This window comes from Callionymus lyra, chromosome 5 (assembly GCF_982586985.1).
Source record: "Callionymus lyra chromosome 5, fCalLyr1.hap1.1, whole genome shotgun sequence".
Lineage (NCBI taxonomy): Eukaryota > Metazoa > Chordata > Actinopteri > Syngnathiformes > Callionymidae > Callionymus > Callionymus lyra.
In genome coordinates this window covers 9,095,922-9,108,150 of record NC_141822.1, presented here as the reverse complement: position 1 = coordinate 9,108,150, position 12,229 = coordinate 9,095,922, and positions in this window count along the sequence as shown.

Here is a 12,229-nt window from a genome sequence, read left to right as displayed (position 1 = left end):
CTATCCATCCATCCATCCATCCATCCATACATCTATCTAACTATCCATCCATCCATCCATCCAACCATCCATCCATCCATCCATCCATCCATCCATCCATCCATCCATCCATCCATCCATCCATCCATCCATCCATCCATCCATACATCCATACATCTATCTAACTATCCATCCATCCATCCATCCAACCATCCATCCATCCATCCATCCATCCATCCATCCATCCATCCATACATCTATCTAACTATCCATCCATCCATCCATCCAACCATCCATCCATCCATCCATCCATCCATCCATCCATCCATCCATCCATCCATCCATCCATCCATCCATCCATACATCTATCTAAATATCCATCCATCCATCCATCCAACCATCCATCCATCCATCCATCCATCCATCCATCCATCCATCCATCCATACATCTATCTAACTATCCATCCATCCATCCATCCATCCAACCATCCATCCATCCATCCATCCATCCATCCATCCATCCATCCATCCATCCATCCATCCATCCATCCATCCATCCATCCATCCATCCATCCATCCATCCATCCATACATCTATCTAACTATCCATCCATCCATCCATCCATCCAACCATCCATCCATCCATCCATCCATCCATCCATCCATCCATCCATCCATCCATCCATACATCTATCTAACTATCCATCCATCCATCCATCCAACCATCCATACATCTATCTAACTATCCATCCATCCATCCATCCAACCATCCATCCATCCATCCATCCATCCATCCATCCATCCATCCATCCATCCATCCATCCATCCATCCATACATCCATACATCTATCTAACTATCCATCCATCCATCCATCCATACATCTATCTAACTATCCATCCATCCATCCAACCATCCATCCATCCATCCATCCATCCATCCATCCATCCATCCATCCATCCATCCATCCATCCATCCATCCAACCATCCATCATCCATCCATCCATCCATCCATCCATCCATCCATCTATCTAACTATCCATCCATACATACATACATACATCCATACATCTATCTAACTATCCATCCATCCATCCATCCATCCATCCATCCATCCATCCATCCAACCATCCATCCATCCATCCATCCATCCATCCATCCATCCATCCATCCATCCATCCATCCATCTATCAATCCATCCATCCATCCATCCATCCATCAATCTATCCATCATCTTCAAATAATAGTAACAAACACAAGTGTGTTATAATCTCTGTATTAAACTATCAAGTTTGGTTCCGGCCACACTTCTAGTCATGAACCTCCAATAAAGACATCAGAGAAACACAGAGTTACCTAAAGTCCATTCATTTGCTCCTTTAACGAAATCATTTCCTCTTCTTTCTCTTCCACTCTACGCTGGTTTCACATTTCAAATTAAGGAAGAGAACTTTCCATTTCAATTAATTCCAAGAGCCTGCGATGGCCTTTTAAGTCACTGGACCACATCCCTCTCGTGAGTGTGAGCGTCGCTCGCGTCCAAGTGCTTGGAATCTTTAAGAAAAAAGGACGATGTCAGCGCGACGGCTTCAACCCGTTCACTTTTGATCTGCACTCAGGCGAGGAATATCAGCATCATCAACAGCCGACGCTAATGATTCTCAGTCCCAACGCCTCGTCTAATGACACGTTTCCTCCGCGATATGACTGAGGAAAAGGTTTAATGGACGTTTGAGACTTCTTCTGGTGTCGCATCTGCTCCATCTTTTTCACTCTTCACAAGGCCCGGGACAAAAACTGTTTGTGGTATCCCTTGTGTTGTCTCAGGGTGACGCCAAGTACTGAAAACAAATGTGTTAATTGTATCCCTTGTGTTGTCTCTGGGTCAAAGTGAAGCAAAAGGCCCGCCATCAAATGTGTTTGGTGTATACCTTGTGTGATCTCGGGGTGACCCAAAAGCCAAACAATAAATGTGTTTGTTGTATCCCTTGTGTTGTCTCAGAGTCAAGGTGACGCAAAGGCCTGAAAACAAATGTGTTTGTTGTATCCGTTGTGTTGTCTCTGGGTCAAGGTGATGCGAAGGCCCGAAAATAAATGTGTTTGTTGTATCCCTTGTGTGATCTCGGGGTGACCCAAAAGCCAAAAAATAAATGTGTTTGTTGTATCCTTTGTGTTGTCTTAAAGTCAAGGTGACCCGAAGGCCCCGGAATCAAATGTGTTTGTTGTATCCCTTGCGTGATCTCAGGGTGACGAGAAGGCCCGAAAATAAATGTGTTTGTTGTATTCCTTGTGTTGTCTCTTGGTCAAGGTGACCCCATGGCCCAAAAATAAATGTGTTTGTTGTATCCTTTGTGTTGTCTTAAAGTCAAGGTGACCCGAAGGCCCCGGAACCAAATGTATTTGTTGTATCCCTTGTGTGATCTCAGGGTGACGAGAAGGCCCGAAAATAAATGTGTTTGTTGTATTCCTTGTGTTGTCTCTTGGTCAAGGTGACCCCATGGCCCAAAAATAAATGTGTTTGTTGTATCCTTTGTGTTGTCTTAAAGTCAAGGTGACCCGAAGGCCCCGGAACCAAATGTGTTTGTTGTATCCCTTGTGTGATCTCAGGGTGACGAGAAGGCCCGAAAATAAATGTGTTTGTTGTATTCTTTGTGTTGTCTCTTGGTCAAGGTGACCCCATGGCCCAAAAATAAATGTGTTTGTTGTATCCTTTGTCTTGTCTTAAAGTCAAGGTGACCCGAAGGCCCCGGAACCAAATGTGTTTGTTGTATCCCTTGTGTGATCTCAGGGTGACGAGAAGGCCCGAAAATAAATGTGTTTGTTGTATTCCTTGTGTTGTCTCTTGGTCAAGGTGACCCCATGGCCCAAAAATAAATGTGTTTGTTGTATCCTTTATGTTGTCTTAAAGTCAAGGTGACCCGAAGGCCCCGGAATCAAATGTGTTTGTTGTATCCCTTGTGTGATCTCAGGGTGACGAGAAGGCCCGAAAATAAATGTGTTTGTTGTATTCCTTGTGTTGTCTCTTGGTCAAGGTGACCCCATGGCCCAAAAATAAATGTGTTTGTTGTATCCTTTGTGTTGTCTTAAAGTCAAGGTGACCCGAAGGCCCCGGAACCAAATGTATTTGTTGTATCCCTTGTGTGATCTCAGGGTGACGAGAAGGCCCGAAAATAAATGTGTTTGTTGTATTCCTTGTATTGTCTCTTGGTCTCTTGCCTCTATCTGTACCAATGAAAATTCCAAGTCGGTGGAACCCACAAAACGTGTTCTGATGCTGAAAAACATATTTTAAAACCGACTAGAGCTGAAAACGAAAACCGTATTAGTTCAATAAGTACGACTTTGAAAAAAAAAAAGTTTGTTTCAGAAGTGTTATAAATGTACTTAAGTACATTTGATTCAGCCTTTGAAAAAAAAATCCATAGATTTAAAGTGTGTTCCAGAGATTGTAAAGATGGTTAAAAAAAAAACTATGTAGAACTTTTTTGCACTTCCTACACAGAAGTTTCAACTAAGAAATATTGATTTTTAACTGGATTGTTTCTTCTCTTGCCTCTATTTGAGCAGATAAACTTAAACATATATTTTTTAAATAACCCTGTAGTAATATTTTAAGAATCAAGTTATCAATGTGTTTTGTATTAATTGCATTTAACCCTTGTGTTTTCTCAGGGTCAAGTTTACCCAAAGGCCCAAAAAAAAATGTTTGTGGTATCCCTTGTGTTGAAAAATAAGTGCGAAATAAGCTGCATTTAGGTAAGATAAGGGACGAAGATTAGGGTCGGTCAACAATAAGAGTAAAACTGGAATTTGTTTGGTGAAGGAACAGATCATTAAGATAAATTAAGACTCTTAAAAGACTCTTATTAAAAGACAAAATAAAAACATATTTCCTGTCGGGTAAATATACATTTTGTTTGTACTGATAAAACGTTCTTGCTCCTTGCGTGTTTGGGTTTAATAACCTTGATCTAAAGTTAAAAAATAAATATAAAAATGAACCGGTAAATTAGGTAGGAATGAAAATAGATGTATGTTATGGATCAATATATTGACTTTACTCACCAAATATATCTCCTGGTCGTGACCTTGTGGCTTATTTTGTCTTCTTCGAGGGTCTCTCGGGAGAAAAAAGTACATCACAAATTGGTCAATTGGTTCTTTGGATCAATCGGAACTTAAAGAAAAATGGAGACAGTTAATGATTTGGCTTCTGCTGAGTCTCAATCTGTGAATTAATTCACGAGAGAGAAGCACGTATTGATCCAACGATAGACTAGGAAAAAAAAAAACCTGAGAGCGCAGACCTCTGCCAAGCAGCTCATCTACCCTCATAATGCGAGGTTTCATTCGCTCAATTTCATTCCGTCTTTGTTGTTGGAAAACTCTTGGTAGAAATGAGCAGCAGGAAGTAGGTGTTCCTGAACAACACTCATAAGAGGAAGCAACAAATAGAGTTCTTAACGGACGAACAAAGAGATCCACGGTTATCATGTCATAACCCCCTTGGCAGAGAGATAGTCATATCATCATAAAAAAAATAGTTAAATAATTCCTATTTCCTGTAACATGCTGGACTAACTGAACCCAAGTGTGCGTTTTTACTAGAGGCAGAGATATTTGAAACCACATGAACAAAACTAAAGTTTTTTTAAACTTATGAAATAATAATAATCACAGAAAAACTATACTAAAAGAAGAATTGTAAAAAAAAAAAAATGATATAGTGGTCAACACATGAAAGGAAACAGTAGAGAAGGAAACTCCAAGCACACTCACAGATATGAAAGGATGGATGATCTGACACCACGGACTGGAACCAGGAAGCTTCAATAAAGCCAGCAGGGAGTTTACAGTTTTAGTTTCAGATTAATTCCTAGCTTGGTATCATTGTCAGTCATGTTGAAATACAAGCTAACAAAAGACAGAACATGACAAAAATTTGGTACAATTTTTTTTTTTAAATAATACAGAGTAACCACATGGATAATATAACTGCTATTGCTACACATATAAATACATTCTTCTTAATTATCTCACTATTCTTTAGTGATGAAGCTTCATGAAACAGTGTCATTATGTTCAGAGTCCACTATATAGCGAAATTTTCCTTTGTTTTAAACAATTGCTTTAATGAAACATCATTTTAAACTGATGGCACCACCTACTGACCTCTAAATAACATGACACTGTTTCATGAAGCTTCGTCAGCACATCATTACTATTCAAAGAGCTAAGATAATAATTCTAAGTAGGACTTGCAAAAAAATAAGATATTTTAGATTTTTTTCGCCAAGTTTTATACATTTCTAGGGTTAGCAACAAAACTCTGGTTGGCACCAACCAAAATACTTCGGTATCACTGAGTCGCCAGTACCAAGTATCAGTACCCAAGTTAAATCGATACATTAAAAGCATAAAGAAGTTGTCGTTTTTTTTACTGCACTTTACATTTTTTAATAGTAAATTAAAATTACATTTTCTTCCAACGACCTAATCTGCAATTTTGCTGCCGTTTTTTGTTCTGCAAGAAATAGCTTGAACTTGAATTTTACCAATGGTGAAAAATTTTAATGAACATTTGTCAGAATTGATCTTAGAAATTTGGTATTGAAAAAAAGTATCATTCATGCCAGTTTTTAAGTAAAAGTATCGGTATTGGTATCGATAAATGAAACCCGATACACATCCCGATACAAATTCATTTTGACCAAAACCAAATATGAAATTTTAAACTTGAAAACAAAATGTTACATGCATGAAAAATACAACTCATTACAAAACTGAATCAGTGGGAAATGATCCCAGAATAGAGAATCTGGATTTTAAAACATTTTTTTTTAAATTAAGAAATAACATAGCAACACTTTGAACACCTTTTCACTAGTGATGGGCTGATGAAGCTTCATGAAACAGTGTCATATTGTTCAGAGGTCAGTAGGTGGCGCCATCAGTTTAAAAATGATGTTTCATTAGAACAATTGTTCAAAACAAAAGAAAATAGTGCAGAGACGCCATCTAGTGGACTCTGAACATAATGACACTGTTTCATGAAGCTTCATCAACACATCACTTCTTGTAACGTCACTAGACTCTTTAGACACTTTATTCTTTTTTTATTCTGTGCGATCTAGTGTCGAGATGCGACTAAAACGCTTAGTAGTACTGAGTATAAAAACCTGCTTCGCACTGAAAATTATGGAATTATTTTCTGAATTGTGTAAGAAAAGAGCGTGTATGAGATTTTTCCTAAGTTGAAAACTTGAGAACTTTGTACTTTGTGTAATGTAAATTTCTTTGCTTTAGATTTGATCTCATAAATTAGATTTGAAAAAGCATCAATCAGGAATCGGTATAGAAGTGAAGGTATCGTTATCAGTACCTCTACAATTTTACAAATTGTTACAAACTTGTTTGTACCAAAGAATCCATGGATATTTAGGTGAATCTTCCTCAGAAGCCGATGAGTTAAAGTTACGTAATTGTCTCCCGGTTCTCTTCAAGCCTACATTAACAAACGCTCCGACAGTGAAACCCCTGAATATAAAAACAGTGGCCGAGACCGACGATGAGTGCATCCCATCATCATCCGAAGCGAGGTCCGGACAGACGACCATTAGGTGTCTGGACTTCGGAGGAATCGGATTAGCATGGATCGTAAAATATGTGAGAGCGAAGCGGTGGTCAGGACGGGCATGGAGCCGCCCTCCGGCTGTGGGCGAGTTCCCCGGGAGAAGAACATCTCGGCGAGGATGAGAGAGGAGACTCACACTCACACTGTGCACACTTTCAAAGTGTGTAAACAACCTTGTGTGCAGCACCTCGGGGCGTGAGTTGTGTCAGCTTCCTCCGAAGAGGCTGTGGTTTCACTCAGAGCTTCCAGATTTTCCTCCTCCTTTGTGCCCACAAGCTTTTATTGACATCAAGTCTGCATCAGGACAGAATCTGCTCATTTATTCACGTATATGCTTTTTTTTTTACTGTATTATCCATGTGAGGAGTAGAAAAGTAAAGTGAGTGACGACCCCATCTGGTGGTCAACAATGGTATTGCATATTCTCAAGGGCATTACAATAATCAGTGAAAATAAAAGCTTTATTTTACTGTACATTAAATATTATTAATAAAAAAGCATCAATGGTTTTTAGAGTCAAAGCTGTGCAGCAACTTTAATCTCTCCTCTTTCTCCACAATGCATTTTCTATTTTTTTTAGAAAGATTCATAGAACATCCCATACAGACAAACAATTAGTCTTTAAATTAAATTCAAAAATATGTATAAAGTATTTGGATTAATTAAAAGTTTATGTCAAACGCCCGATACTTGAAGAAATTATCTATATTTTTAGAGGAAATGTAAAAAGTTGCATCATCCAATAATTACTGTTAGTTTTTTCTTTTTTATGTATATAAAGAATAAACCATTTATTTAATTTAAGTCATATTCAAGATGCTTGTCTTGGTCACTCGATATGTAACAAAAATGTGATCACAAATGCGTTCGATCATGACACAGTTTATTTTTAGAAGACATAAAGTAAATTAAATAAATGAAAAAACAAGTTTGAATAGATTGATTTTGCTTTTTGATGGTTTAAATTAGTTACTCCACTGACATTTAAATGAAATCTGATTTTTGTTCTAATTTTCTTCTCTTAATATTTATGTCAAGAAAAGTTTTCTGATTTTGTGATGGATTCTAACAAACTTACACTATATATTTGCCCAATAAAGTAAATAAAATTGTTTTATTTTCAATGATTTGAATGGAAAAAAATAATCTAAAAAACTGTATATGATTGTGTATAAAATATGGGATTTAAAATAACTGTATCAGCTTGAGTTTATCAAATAAACTAATTTGAGCCAGTTTATTTTGGGTGGTGAACGTTCCAAAATGGCTAAACTCTTAATCTTTGACTTAATTTTTTCACATCATGCTACTTTGCTTGAGCCTCAATTTCCTTGAGCATTTTGTCGCCAGGAAAGAAGATGATTTGTTTAAGCCGTTAAAAACTGAAACAGCCTCAAATGTTGAACAAGTCATCGATAAAGACTCGTAGGGTTCAAGATGATGAGGAATACACGGGACGAACCCGGGACTGAAGACGCTCGGGAACCAGGTCAGAGTTTGTTGTCACGTAAGTAAGAGGAGTTTTGGTAAAAACAACAACACACAGTTGTTCGATACAAGCACTCGTGGTGGTTCGATGAGGCTTCATGATACATGTATTCAATTTTAGAGACCACTAGATGGCACTCTAGTTTAAAAATGAAGTTTCACTGAATAAGTAGATCAGAGCCAAATATGAAAAAAATTATGTAGTTTTTGTCAGTTTTTTTCTTTATTTTATCTTTTTTTAATAACAGCATTTCAACTCTATTTACAAATGAATGTATACAACAAAAAGGACCAAAGTGCTGTATTAAAAAAAAAAAAATACATAAATGTTTATTATTAATTATTTTTGCAATAAAGTGACATAAAAGGAAATGTATTCAACCAAACATTTAATAAACAACGAATATATTTAATATAATAATGTTTTTTTTTAATGGCATAAAAACAAGATCTTTAAAAACGAATACATACATACTTTGTCATTGTTCAGATCCTTCCTCTCAGTTTAAACTTCTAGATAATAATCAAAGATAAAATAAAATACATACAATATTGTAAGGTTTATATATATATATATATATATATATATATATATATATATATATATATATATATAATTTGCTGAATAAAGTGAGGAAAATAGTAATTTATTTAACCAAAAATATATATGAATAACAATTGTATTCAAAATTCAAAGTAAACAAAATTAGATATCTTCAAAAAATATATATATATTTTTTTAAATAATTTTCTCAATAAAGTGAAACAAAAAAACCCAAACAATTATATTGAAATAATTCAATGTTACATCTTTCAAATTTGTATTTTTTTTTTTCCTGCCTAAATATTACTCCGATACAATTTTTTTATTTAGTCTCAGAATTACATTCAAAGTTTTTAATTTGGCGTTAATGAGTTTAAAAATGAATAGCCACAGATGATTGAGTAAAGAGTGACATCTAGTGGTCATTCAAATTGAAGACACTGTATCATGATCCCTCATCAGTAGTGATGTGCTGGTGAAGCTTCATGAAACAGTGTCATTATCTTCAGAGTCCACTAGATGGCGTCTCTGCACTATTTTCCATTGTTTTGAACAAATGTTCTAATGAAACATCACATTATTTTAAACTGATGGAGCCACCTATTGACCTCTAAACAACATGACACTGCTTCATGAAGCTTCATGAAACAGTGTCATTATCTTCAGAGTCCACTAGATGGTGCCTCTGCACTATTTTCCATTGTTTTTAACAAATGTTCTAATGAAACATCACATTATTTTAAACTGATGGAGCCCCCTACTGACCTCTAAACAACATGACACTGCTTCATGAAGCTTCATCGACACATCACTAACTTATCAAACACATCACAAACTACACAACCATCACTCCGGCTCACACGACCGTCCACCGATCACTGCCGCTCGGCTGCAGATGTTCCAGCAGATGTTCGCTCAGACGTGGCGTGGAAGCTTCTCCGTCTCTGGCCCGACCGTGAACCCGAGGACGTGACCCATAATGAAGATCAAGCTGGCCGACTAAGCACTTCGACATCGTCGCGCCCGTGAGTGATGGTTCGGTTCAACGACCGACTCCCGCCGTCGAGTGCGAGAACATCTGGCCGTTCATTCGTCACGTTGGTTTAGGTGCCACCGATTCGCTGACTCGTCGCGTGTTCGTCAAGTGAAACGACCTGAAGTTTTGATGCTAGTAATGACTCGACAAAACAAAGCGTTGCTTGAAGGATTTACGCTGACGCCGTCGCTCGGGAGGATTACGACCGGAGCCGTCAAGACCGGAGTCGTCGCAAACACACGGATGCGTCATCGTAGAACTTTAGAACATCAACAACAACTCATTGAAGCCGAACAAAAACTTTTAAAAGTCATTCTAAGATTGAATTAATAACAAATTAAAATTGTAGCAATCTTCTTTGATTTTTTCCATTGTTATTGTTATTTAAAATGGTTTTATTAAATATATATTATTTTTGTTACATACAATTATAATGTTCTTTATAAATGAATATTTAATAACATATATAAATACATGTTCGTGTTTGTGTCTGTATTTGTGTAATCCTTGTGTACAGCACTTTGGTCCTTTGTGTTGTTTTTAATGCTTTATAAATAAAGTTAAAATTAATAAATTGTTCAGTATTTTATGGTTGAAATAAAGATTAAATAAACGACAAACGTATATGAAAAATATATAATCGAATAGATATATATACTTAAATAATACTTAATATTCTATATTAACAAATAATTCAATACTATGTTTTATTAAATCCTTTCCTTTTTAATTAATGTGCAGAAATGTGGACGAGGCTTCATGAAACAGCCTCACGAGGTATCATGATACAGTGACTTAATTTAAATGGGCCACTAGATGGCGCTCACTGCTTTATAATGTTTGGCTCTAATAATAATTCAATTATTCCTTGTCGTCCTTTTCCAACCAGTGGCCTTTTGAAATGAATACACCGTATCATGATACGTCACGAAGCCTCATCAACACCAAGCAGTTTATTTGAATAAATACATGAGAAATAACAAATGTTCTACAAACATCATTAGGTGGCGCTCCGGGATTAAATTATGTGAGTGAGAGAGCCATAAACCGGGCCCTTAAAAATGAGGCTTCATGAAGCTTCATTGGTCCGTCACAGATGATGTCCCGTCCCTTCTTATTGTGTACGTCTGTCTTTTAATGTTTTATTTTGTTGGTAGTTATTTAAAGTATTAATTACATCTCCAGCTTCTTTCACCAACGACTTTACATCATAAATGATAAAAGAATCACAAACTCAATTTTTCTTTATTGTGATATTTCAGGCAAAAAAATGATATTTTATACAGAAATGACGTCGAATACAAGAGGCTTAAGCGAACGTGAACCATTTTGAAGGTGATCAGAATCCACGTCTGGCACTTTGGGTTTGGTTTTTGTCGGAAGTACAGTTGTAAGTGTTCTGCTCTCCAAAAATATTTTCAAACATATATTTTAATAATTTCATAGGTGGGTCAATGAAATCGGAAACATAGATACAATGTGCTATTTCAAAATCCTTTAAATCCTTTTAAACATTTAAATTTCTTAATAAACTGTTTTTTTTGCCCAGAATTGTATTGCCAAGATACTATTTGTGTTTATGTATTAAAGATTTAAGAATACATGGTCAAATCTTAATGCCTTATCATTTATTTTTTACTCAATTATCTTTAAATTAAACATTTAAAACATTTTTTTATTTTGTATTGCACCTGGAAAATGGTATGATTTAGCAAAACCTGAAAAACAAGACACTGCTACATTTTTTGCATTACTTCTGTCTCTGATATATTTATTCTGGTTTATCTTAAAAAACAACCTAAAAAACAAATGAAAGGATTTTAATGGAACTTGATCAAAGAACAGATGATTTAAACTGGTGTTTAGTATTACCATCCGGACTTCAGAATCTTTTGAAGGATGGATCACTCTATTGAGGGCATCTGGAACACTGCTGCCCCCTGCTTTCTAACTTAGTCATTGCGTTAATTCAAGAAGGGAAATAAACGATACAGCTACGATAAATGTAGGGTAATAATATTGGGGAGGAATGAGCTGCTTGGCGAAGGTCTGTGCTCGCCTTATTATTATTTTTTCTTGCTAACTTGATCATCTTTTGGCACATTTTTTAATTTGATGTGTCAATGGATTCAAACAATCCACTATTATTTATAAAAAATAAAAGTAGTAACCAAACGTTTATAAAAACAGTGAGAGGACGATAAATTAGTTCAAAAATTGATCTATTTCGACTGCATTTTGATGACAAACACAAGGTTTTCTGACATATTTCACATGTTCCGTCAAGTTATTTAAGGACAATTGGGCTTCACAACAGTTTCGGTTTCCCAAGGTGCTGCGAGTAATTGCCCTCCCCGGGCGTTGGGGGGTGTGAGGGGCTGACAGGAGAGTCTACTGACAGGCTGTAGGATTTATCTCCGACAAAACTGACACTTACACGGGCGGAAAGCTCTTGACATTCTTTACCAAAAAAAAAATAAAAATGGACTGCAGCTGCCACTTATGCTAGAACAAAAAAAAAAAAGGTCTGTTTTATTTTTATAGATTTTTA